The sequence below is a fragment of the Lepus europaeus genome, chromosome 8 (genome assembly GCF_033115175.1).
Source record: "Lepus europaeus isolate LE1 chromosome 8, mLepTim1.pri, whole genome shotgun sequence".
In the NCBI taxonomy this organism is placed as follows: domain Eukaryota; kingdom Metazoa; phylum Chordata; class Mammalia; order Lagomorpha; family Leporidae; genus Lepus; species Lepus europaeus.
In genome coordinates, this window is record NC_084834.1 from 35,617,421 (window position 1) to 35,629,519 (window position 12,099).

The window sequence follows — 12,099 nt, forward strand, 5'->3', positions numbered from 1 at the left end:
AGGACTTGTGGTTGACCGATTGCTGCAAACCATGTAGATGAGGAGATTCTCACAGGTGGCCAGCCTGCGGGTCCCCACAAAATGTGTTTGCTTTTCTTCCCAATTCATATAATGTAATATATGTCCACTAACACTTAGGTCAGGTCCAGTTAAATCTTCATTTGTTGATTTCAGTTAATTTTTTAATGTCTTCCTTTCTTTGCAAGATGGAACAAACTCATCCCTGCGGCATAATAGTATAAACAAGGATCCTTAAATAATTAATATTTCCCATCCAATTTTAATAAGTTAAATACCTCGATCAGGGGACACTATGCATCACACATCAAAGAAAAACAGGGTCTGAATCAACTATCCCCCATGTCATAGCATATCATGAGAAAAACAACATGCTGCAAAATGCTTTTAAAGAAAACAAGATAAACTTGCTTATTGTCCATTCTCTCTTGTTCTACATCTCTTTTTTGTGTCTTTTTCTGTTTGCAGTCTTCTACTTTCTTAAAAATCTCATTTATTATACAAATTTTTGCAAATATTTTTGTGTTTCCCTATCTTCCAAGAGTAAAATAGTATTCTTTCTTTCTATCTTTCCTTTCTCGTGCCATCTCTCTCTAGGGAAGACATTAAATGTACATTAAATTAAACTCAATCCTTTGTCTTACGAACGCCTGACTGCATACAGTCTCTCCTAGCCACAGTCCTACTATGATTTTTTGGAGACCATTACTTCTCAGTTTCTAATAAGGCTACATTTAGAGAGTGCCAGGGTCTGCTAAATGCATGAAAAAGCTTGGTCATTGAGAAAAGAATACCAAAGATTGGAGGAAAAAAAACAAATGGACATCAGGGAAGGGAAGAGTGTAAGGTGTGTACATCTGTGCAAGCAAAGGTTGGTATGTACTCTCTCTGACTAAAGTTGAAATTATACACAAAGAACATGAGATATGAGGGGTGTCCAGATAAATATAGCAACTGTGACTCTGCCGTTATGAGGTCATTAAGTATGCATAAGCCCCATGAATGGGGAAGTGTTGATCAGTGTCATGGTTAATGGGAGTGACTACAGATGAGACTGAAAAGCTCAGGCAAGCTATGGCAGGAGAACCTTGCACACCTGGGATGAGTTTTCCGTCAACATACATTCATGTTAATGTTCATGTTCATGCTCCTAGGGGAGAGGAGAAGACACTGCAAAGAAGGGAAAGAATGCAAGGAGGGAATTAACATCAGCAGAGAAGAATTCTAGAAATAACAAGTTGGAACAGTGCTCAGATTGCTGTCTTTGACTCTATTTGTGATTCCTGGTAACTTCAGTTTCACCTAGAAAGGAAAAGTACCAGAAGGAAGAGCTAAGTTTAGTTTGGGACAGTTAAAGTCTTAGGACATTATGAAACTAAGTATGTATTCACTTGTACCAGTTTAAAAAGAACCTGGAAATAAATATAAAAGACATCACACGTTTTGCCACCATTTTCCCATACATTTTATAGATTTCACAAATTGGAGTTTATCTAGGCAATAGCATGAAGGTGGGGTGTCTGAGAGCAGGAATGTGCTCATTCAGGTGAGGATCGCAACCTGACCACAGATGCTTGTGTTAAATAATATGCTTATGATATTTCAGATAAATATACATAGTCATTCACCTTGGCTGTCTCTGTTGTTATAAATTAGTGTCTTTTAAAATATGTAGCCATGGTTCTTGAAACATAATGTCTAATAAATTGTTATTGTGTGTTTCATGAAGAAAACTTCTTCAATTCAAATTAGTTTAATAAAAACTGCTGGGGCAGGTGTGGTGGCACCATGGGTTAGGCCACCACTTGGAACACCCCCCTGTCATATTGCAGTGTTGGTTTGAGTCATAGCTGCTCCACTTCCAATCCAGCTTCCTGATAATGCATCTGGGAAGGCAGTCATTGTTGGCCCAAGAGCATGGGGCCCTGCCCCTCATATAGAAGACTCAGATGCAGTTCATTGCTCCTGGCTTTGTCCTGGCTCAGCCCTACCTGTTGAGGATACTTGGGAGTGACTCAGCAGATGGAAGATCTCTCTTTTCCTGTCTCTCTCCATCTGTCTGATGCTCTGCCTTTCAAATAAATAAATGAATAAATGCCTGAATGAATAAGCAAGTAAATAAATAAATCTTCTTATAAAAGAAAAAACTGCAGGTAATGTGTGTTCTCTGAAAGTGCCAAGGGCTGTGACAGGCTAATAAAGGCACTGAAAAGTCCTTGGGTAAGGAAACCCATTTCATTGTTTTAATATAAGATTTTCAGGGCTGTGTCATAGCATAGCTGGTAAAGCCACCACATGTGACACAGGCAACCTATATGTGTGTCAGTTTTTCTCCACTGCTCCACTTCTGATCCAGCTCCCTATTAATGGCCTGGGAAAGCAGTGGCAGATGGCCCAAGTGCTTAGGCCCCTGTACCCACATGGGAGACCTGAAAGAAGTTCCTGGCTTATGACTGGCTCAGCCAGTCCTGGTTATTGAGGCAATCTGGGGGAGTGAAGCAGCAGGTGGAAAATCTCTCTCTCTCTGTCTCTTACTCTCTCTCTGTACCTCTGCCTTCCAGATAAATAAATAAAAACTTAAAGATTTTCAAAACTATTTGGCCATCTATTCATTTAAATAACATCTTCTAGGAAGTGATAGGATTCTGGTACAGCAAAAAATACCACTGGGTAAAAACTCCCATAAATGCATCCAGAACAATAGAAACATGGTGAAAATAATGAAAATGACTTTGATATATATGGGCTAATCCAATACGAAATGTTCAGGTGAAATATAATTCCTTGAGGCCTTATCATTCCTGCAAATTATCTTCAAAGCAAAATTAGCTCTCAGACTTCTTAAGCAGGTAGGCCTTTGTGTACAGATATCAACTTCATGTGATTTGCATTTTAAAAAGGGAAAGATTTCAGGCATTTATGTATAAATTGTGGAGCCATTGAAATGGCCTCTGAGTATGTGTCATACCTTCAGTGACTGAGAACTTACAATCTTTTTGCAATCTGAGACTGATATCCTTTGAATAATGTGGACTAAGAAAGGACTAATTGGTTTCCATGGATATATGTACAGCTTTATGAACATGGATTAAGAACCTAAAGAAAAACGCAGTGCATGGAACTGCAGAGCCACTTCAATTATAAATGAAAGGCAGTCTATTTGAATGAAATAGTGAATAATAATACTGATGATAAAAATTTAAATAATAGGTAGTGCCATGAGTTCCTGCCTTGCATCAGATGCCATTTCAAAGTATTAATAAACAGTATGTCTAGTCAGAAAAAACATACTTGATGCTAGAGGATCCAATCAATAAAGACAAAATAATAGCTGTTTAGGGGGGACTTACTGTATATCAGACAGTGTCATAAGCATTTCACAGTAGTAACTCATAATAAATCCCCATTTCACAGATAGAATTGAATCTCATAGCAATCAGCCACCCTGCTAGGTAATATAAGAGCCAGATGGAGTTCCTAGCTTCAGCCTGGCCCAGCCCCAGCTGTTGCAGGCATTTGGGGGATGGATCAGCAGATGGGAGATTTCTGTCTGTCTCTCTGCTTCTCAAATAAATAAATTTTAAGAACTAAGCACTGCGAGGACAAAACGATGGCTAAACCCAATGGTTTGGTCATCTACTCCAGAAACCCTGCAGCAGGACAGCTGAGAAAATCCAATTTCCATTCCTGTGAGGTTTATTTGGGTACACAACCCCTGATTCCATGAGTGTCCTCAACTAACACTCTGTAGTCCCTGGTCATTTGATTTTCCCACTCTGTGAGACAACTTTTTAATATCTCTTCATTCTTAAAACCTCCAAAACACAGCTTTTGTTCTATTTTCCTCAAATAACTTGTCTGTTTTTGTTAGAGTAAGAAGAGGAATAGGACACTTTTCCATTGCTTATTTACAAAACCGTCTGTATCTACTCTGTCTCCACTCCTGTTCTTATAGATGAATTCCTACTCCCTGCCTCCAGAAGCCCTGTGTGTGAAGCTTTGACCAGTCCCTTGCACCCTTAACTCTCACATTTAACCACCTTTGGATAATTGAACTTCAAATAAGTGCCAGGCGTTTGGGGAGTGCACCGGAGAATGAAACAAATCAACCTTTCTCTTTCTGCCTTCTGAACAAATAAAAAACATTTAAAAAATAAAATTAAAAAATTTGCTTTAAAATATTTAAAAATGCCAAAAAATAGTGTCTTCCTAAACTTAACATATTCAGAATAGAACTTCTTATTCCTACCTATTTTCCCACAACTGCCCTTCAAATCCTGTTGTTCTGCAAAGTTTCCCTGTTTCCAGAAATTGCAATTGCATCCTTCCCATTGTTCAGGACAAAAACCTTGCGGACCCTGATTACTCTTACTTTCTGCTCAGTGTCTCAGCTTTCCCTTTAAAGTGAAACTAGAGCCTGACACATTTCATCTTCATCGTAATTTCCTTTTGCTCTTCTTCATGATCCTCTCGTTGCCCTTTCCAATGCTTATTTTCTACACTGCAGCCCAAGTTCTCATTTAAAACTTATCACTTCAAAACTTCTAACAGTGGCCTGTAATGCTCTAGATTATCTCACTCACCATGGTGTGGCAAGGTGCTAAGATGTCAGCTAAGATCCCCGACCCCCTGGCGTGTATGGCCTGCCTAATACACTGCCCTGGAGTGTGAGTGGGACCTGTGTGAGTGGGATTTATTTTATTTATGTGAAAGACAGAGTTACAGAGAGAGGTACAGACAGAAAGGTCTTTCATCTGCTGGTTCACTCCCCAGATGGCTACAACGTCCAGAGCTGCGCCCATCTGAAGCCAGGAGCCTCCTCCGGGTCTCCCATATAGGTGTAGGGGCAGGGGCTTAAGGACTTGGGCCATCTTCTACTGCTTTGCCAGGCCATAGCAGAGAGATGGATCAGAAGAGGAGCAGCCGGGACTAGAACCAGCGCCCGTATGGGATGCTGGCGCTTCAGGCCAGGGCGTTAACCTGCTGCACCACAGTACCAGCCCCTAGGTTGCCTTCTATGATATAGGGCATGAGAGAGTGATTCCAGTAATTTTACACAGGTGGCAGGGGTAACCTCACCAAGGCCCCATGACAACAATCTGCAGAAGGAAATTCTTCTGAAGCAGAAAGCCTGCCTGCGGTATACCACCCATGGAGAGGGTCTTGTGGCAAGAACCTGAGGGTGGCCTCAGAGCAGGGTGTTGTTTTGGCTGATAACTTGCAAGAAAATGGGGACCTGGGTGCTATAACCACAAAAACCTTAGTGAAGTAGGAAATGGATTCTTCCCCAAAGCTTCATGTGAAAATGCAGCCCAACATAAATCTTTAAATAACACTATTTGAAAGGCAGAAAGACAAGGAGTAGGGAAAGAGAATCTTCCATCTGCTAGTTTGTACCCCAAATGTCTGCAGTAGCTGGGACTGAGACGGGCTGAAGCCTGTCGGGATTCAAATATTTGAGGCATCAACTTCTGCCTCCCAAAGTGGACATTTAGGAAGCTGGAATTGGGAATGAAGCCAGGACTTGAACCCCGGGCACTCTTAAATGGGATGCAGGTGGCCCAACCACTGTCTGAACCACTGTGCAAAGCTAGCCTGCAATGTGACTTCAGGCTTGTGAGGCCTGTGTGGAGAGCCCTGACTACTTCCAAGCTGTAGAAATGGTTATTTGGTGAAGAGGAGCTGTTTTAAGTCACTGCACTTGTGCTCATTTGTTATGCAGCACTAGAAAGCTGATATGTGCCTGTCTGACCCAGCCTTCTTCCTCACCTGCCTAACTATCCACACGTGGGCATCTTTGTGATTCCTGGACTATGGTAACCATGTGTCACATCAGTGCTCCTGGACCATCTGCTGCTTCCTGTAAAGGTCTTTCCTGGAGAAAGATGTACAGCTCATTCCCTTACATACTGTAGGAGTTTGTCCAAATGTCGTCTTATTAATGATACCTTCCAACCACTGACTATAGAAGCAGCGCTAAACCAACTGTCTTTTACATTTTGACCCTGCTCAGTTTTTTCCCCAGGGAACTTGTTGTATACTGACTTTAATTGTTTACCTCCAGAATGTATCTTCGTGTGTATATGGATTTTTGTTTCACTCTGCTATATTCCTGTGCACGAAGTGGTTTTAAGGGTACAAATAGATACTTATTAAGGATTTATAAATTAATGAATTTTTTGGTGACTTATTTTTGTTATATACAAAATTATTTCTTTTGGAAACATCTTTGGTCACAAATCTTGTCAGATTAGGGAATGATTTTGAAAATCACCAGAATTTATGATTGAAAAACAGAAGAATTTTTTGAAGATCCAAATTCAATTAAACTTTAAAATGTAGGCAGCAGGATTTGCTCAGTTTCAAAGAACATGTCTCTTGTAATTTAAAGCTCGGTGAATTCCTGATTGCACAGATTTGAATTATATTATACTCTGAAATTATGTTCATATACTATATAATTTTGACCTTTCAATACTAGGGGTTTTTTAGATATTTCTGCATTTTTTTCTATTGTTAAAAACTGACAGAAAGCCCGAAAGCACAAAAATCTCTAATAATGTATATAATTCAAAATTTGAATATTAAATATTGCCCTATATTAGTACTTAATACTGCGTATTTGAAAATTAAATCATACAATTTTCCATGCTTGTTACATATGCAATGTTTTTAGAGTACAGAGAGCAATTTAACTACTTTTGTGAAATTTGAAAACCATCTATATAAAAGTTTTTTTTGAAGGAACAGCAGCAAAAACTTGCTTAGTGTCTGTCAAAGTTGTTTGCACCTAGCCTTACAAAAGCATATGTTTTTCTATTAAAAACAATTTCCAGGGGGCAGATATTTAGTTTGGTGGTAAAGAAGCCATTTGGCACGCTCACATCCCACGTTAGAGTACTTTGGTTTGAGTACTAGATCTGCCTCTGATTCCAGCTTCCTGTTAATTCCTAACCCAGGATGCAGAAATTTTAAGTAGTTAGTTCACCCACATGGGTGATCTGGATTGACTTCCTGACTCCTGGCTTTGACCTGCCTCAGCTCCCTGCCTCTGTGAGTATTTGGGTAGTGAACCAGTGAATAAAAGATTCTCTCCCCCTCATCCCCAAATACCTCATCCCTCTCTTCCTTTCAAATAAATGAATAAGAGTTTTAAGAAAAATTCTACAGTAAATTTCTTTCTATAATCCAGTATGGTTCATTCCTTGCTATTATTTCCTTCTTCTCCCAGTAGTCTCAGATTAATACAAAGGCACTTTAAAAAATTCATGAAAATGGAATTAAAGATAAATTTATTTTGTTGTGAAAAATTTTAAAATCCATGCATTATTTTTCACAGTATATATTTTGAGAGAGAGGAAGGGAGGGATGGAGAGAAAGTCTTCCATCTGCTGGTTGACTCTCCAAATGACTACAATGATCTGAGCTGAGCTTATCTGAAGCCAGGAGCTTCTTGCAGGTCTCCTACATGGGTGCAGGGTCCCATGCACTTGGGCCATACTCTACTGCTTTCCCACGCCATAACAGAGAGCTGGATCGGAAGTGGAAAAGCCAAGACTTGAACTGGTGCCTATATGGCATGCCGGCACTGCAGGCAGTGGCTTTACCTACTATGCGACAGCACCAGCCCCCATGTAGCACTCTTTTCCCTCAAATATTCCTTCTTTCTCTTACGCAAAATTAAAAATACAAGCAAATAAACTCAACAAAATCCTTAGCCATAATTTCATTTGTGTAAGTCTGAATGTGTATAATTTTAGACAGCAGGTGGCCAGTTGATTGATACCATGGACAGGAGCCATTGGCTTGGTGAATTTATTGTACTTCAGAAAGAGCATTTTCCTATAAATTCTCTGATGAAATGCTTTCCATTGTTCAGTTAGAATATTTCTACCTTCATATATGAATTTCTAATGCCCTCAGATATTTTGAAAACACAGTGCATGAGATAAAAATCAACACTTTTGCATCCCAAGTAAATATCAGAAATAAGATTTGGTTGATCTGGAAAGAGGATAACCTGTTAATAATGTGACTTTTATACTCCTGAAATAAATTACTATTTTCATTTGCTTTAATTTATTTGAGATAATGATTGTGTCCTTTCTTATTTATTCCATATTATAAAATAACAGAGTAAAATCAACTTTTTATTTTGATGTAGTTATATGAATTTTAAAACATGTATAAATTCTTGTAACCACTTTAACAATCAGGATACAGAATTATTCCATCACCACAGGGAAATTCTCTCCCACTGCCCCTTTGATTCACAAATGCACTATCCCAATCCTTGGCAACCATTGATTACTTCTCCATTACCATAGCTTTTTCCACCTGTGAAAGACATTGAATAAATCGAACCATATAGTATACTTGTAGAAACGTTTGAGACTGGCTTCACTCATTCAATCTAATGCCTTTGAAATCAATACAAGCTATTATGGTTGTCAGTTTCTATTTATTGATAAATAATATTCTGTGACATGGATGTCCCCACAGTTTGTTTAAACATTTGCATTTAAGTATATTTTGGTTGTTTCCAGCTTTTAAGGAATATGAATAGAGCTGCTAAATTTGCAGGTGTGATCTTTTATGTTACTTTTCTAGGATAAATTTCTAGAATTGGTATTAGTGGGTCATATGGTACACATGTATTTACCTTTGTGGGAACTGTTGAACTACTTTTCTTGTAGGTGATATATGACACTTCCAGTCTATGTACATCCTTGTCAGTCACTCTGAGGTGTTAAAGTGGGTTGTCACACTGATTTTAAACTTTATTAAAACCTAATGACCGGGGCCGGCATGGTGGCGCACTAGGTTAATCCTCCACCTGCGGCACCAGGTTCTAGTCCCGGTTGCTCCTCTTCCAGTCCAGCTCTCTGCTGTGGCCTGGGAAGGCAGTGGAGGATGACCCGCGTGGGAAACCAGGAAGGAAGCTCATGGCTCCTGGCTTCAGATTGGCATAGCTCCGGCCATGGCGGCCATTAGGGAGTGAACCAACAGAAGGAAGACCTTTCTCTCTGTCTCACTGTCTGTAACTCTACCTGTCAAATAAATAAATAAAAATCTTAAAAAAAAAAACCAAACACCTAATGACTAATGATATTGGACATTTTCTTTCATGTTCTGTTTATTGTCCACATATCCTCTTCTGAAGTATATCTGTTCTAGTGTTTTTCATATTCCTTAATTCGCTTTGTTTTTCTTACTGTTGAGTTCTGAGAGCTCTTTGAATGTTTTGGTTACAAACTCTTTGTCAGGTGCAAATGTTTTCTCCTTGTTAATAATATGATTTTCCATTTTTATAAAAATGACTTTCACAGGTCAAAACTTCCCAATTGTGATGAAATTCAATTTATTGTTTTTTTTTTCTTTTATACATCCTGATTTTGGTGTCATACTTAAAAACTCTATAACTAAGCCTGGTTCACAAAGATTATTCCCCAATTTGGTTTTTTAAAATTTTTATTTTTTTAATGTTGTACCTAGGTCTATGAAATACTTTGTTTTGTTTAAGTTGTGAAGTTGAGGCAGAGTTTTGTTTTAGTTACAAGTGGATGACTATGTTTGGCAATGCCATCTGCAAAGCTTTTTTTTTTTTTTTTCTTTTCTATCAATGAATTGCCTACAACATTGCCAATAATGTACTGGCCAGATTTCCTCTTTTATTTCATTTATTAGTACATCTGTCCTTTTATCAAGACCATACAGTTCTAATGATATTAATTCTTCAAATTCAGGGACTTGGGAGGTTTTCCACGTTTTTCTGTGTGTCTTGAATTTTTTGTGTGATCTTCAATTTCTGTCTATCTTTCATCAATGTTTTATAATTTTCATTGTAGTGATCTTTCACATCACTGGTTAAATTTTTTTTTAGGTATTTTATTTTTGTGTAGCTATTGTGGATAGGAGAGCTTTTATTTTTTTTCAGTGATATTATTATTGAATGAAAGTGATATTGATTTTTAAATGTTCATTTTGTATCCTGACACTTTGCCAATTTATTTATCAGATCTAATAGTTTTAGATGGGATAATTAGGTTTTTCTATGTATAAAATCATGCCATCTGGAAAGAAATAATTTGACTTTCTCCTTCCTGCTTGTATGCCACCTTTTCCCTTTCTCTTGTAAATTGCCCTAGCTAAGACTTCCAGTGCAATACTGAATAAGAACAGTGAGAGTGAAGATCTTCCTCTAGTTCCAGGTCTTGGAAGAAATGCTTTTAGCTTTTCTAATCTTCAATATGATGTTTTCTATGGGATTGTCGTTTGTAGCTATTTTAAAGATGAAGAATGAATTTCCTATAGCTAATTTTTTAGGGTTTTAATCATGATTGGATATTGAATTTTATGCAGTGACTTTTATGCATCTAATGAGATGATCTTATGAATTTTATGTTCTGTTGATAGTATATATTACTTTTATTAATTCACATATATTAAACCATCATTTTTTCTCAAGAATATAAATGCAAAATTTCTTTTTTTTTATTTTTTTTAATTAAACTTTTATTTAATGAATATAAATTTCCAAAGTACAGCTTATGGGTTACAATGGCTTCCCCCCTCCCATAACTTCCCTCCTGCCCGCAACCCTCCCCTTTCCCGCTCCCTTTCCCCTTCCATTCACATAAAGATTCATTTTCAATTCTCTTTATATACAGAAGATCAGTTTAGTGTATATTAGGTAAAGATTTCAACAGTTTGCCCATATAGCAACATAAAGTGAAAAAACTACCATTGGAATACTAATTATAGCATTAAATAACAATGTACAGCACATTAAAGACAGAGATCCTACATAATATTTTTTAAAATTAATTAATTTTCTATGCCATTTCCAATTTAACACCAGGTTGTTTTTTTTTTCATTTCCAATTATCTTTATATACAGAAGATCGATTCAGTATATAATTAGTAAAGACCTCATCAGTTTGTACCCACACAGAAACACAAAGTATAAAAATACTGTTTCAGTACTAGTTATAGCATCACTTCACATTAGACAACACATTAAGGACAGATCCCACATGGGGTGTAAGTACACAGTGACTTCTGTTGCTGACTTAACAATTTGACACTCCTGTTCATGGCGTCAGTAATCTCCCTGGGCTCTAGTCATGAGTTGCCAGGGCTATGGAAGCCTTTAGAGTTCGCTGACTTTGATCTTATTCCGATAGGGTCATAGTCAAAGTGGAAGTTCTCTCCTCCCTTCAGAGAAAGGTACCTCCTTCTTTGATGGCCCCGTTCTTTCCACTGGGATCTCACTCACAAAGATCATTCATTTAGGTCTTTTTTTTTTTTTCCATGATATCTTGGCTTTCCATGCCTACAATACTCTCATGGGCTCTTCAGCCAGATCCGAATGCCTTGAGGGCTGATTCTGAGGCCAGAGTGTTGTTTAGGACATCTGCCATTCTATGAGTCTGCTGTGTATCCCATTTCCCATGTTGGATCTTTCTCTCCCTTTTTGATTCTATCAGTTAGTATTAGCAGACACTTGTCTTGTTTGTGTAATCCCTTTGACTCTTAGACCTATCGGAGCCATCAATTGTGAGCTGAAATTGATCACTTGGACTAGTGAGATGGCATTGGTACATGCCACCTTGATGGGATTGTATTGGAATCCCCTGGCACATGTCTAACTCCACCATTTGCGGCAAGTCCGATTGAGCTTGTCCCAAATTGTACATCTCCTCCCTCTCTTTTTCCACTCTTAAATTTAACAGGGATCACATTTCAGTTAAAATTTAAACACCTAAGAATAATTGTGTGTTAATTACAGAGTTCAACCACTAGTACTAGAACAACAACAACAACAAGAAATACTAAAAAGGATAAAGTATTACATTGTACATCTAAAGTCAGGACAAGAACTGATCAGTTCATTGTTTCTTATAGTGTCCATTTCACTTAACAGGTTTCCCCTTTGGTGCTCAGTTGTCACCAATCAGGGAAAACAAATGATATTTTTCTCTTTGGGACTGGCTTAATTCACTCAGCATGATGTTTTCCAGATTGCTCCATCTTGTTGCAAATGACCGGGTTTCGTTGTTTCTTACTGCTGTATAGTAT

The 12,099-nt window shown here is 38.0% G+C and overlaps 1 protein-coding gene across 3 annotated transcripts in view; it reads left to right on the forward strand.

The window, feature by feature from the left end:
* INPP4B (inositol polyphosphate-4-phosphatase type II B) overlaps nt 1-12,099 on the forward strand; it is a 901,292-nt gene that overhangs the window by 631,785 nt on the left and 257,408 nt on the right. The gene's annotated exons all lie outside the window — the stretch shown is intronic.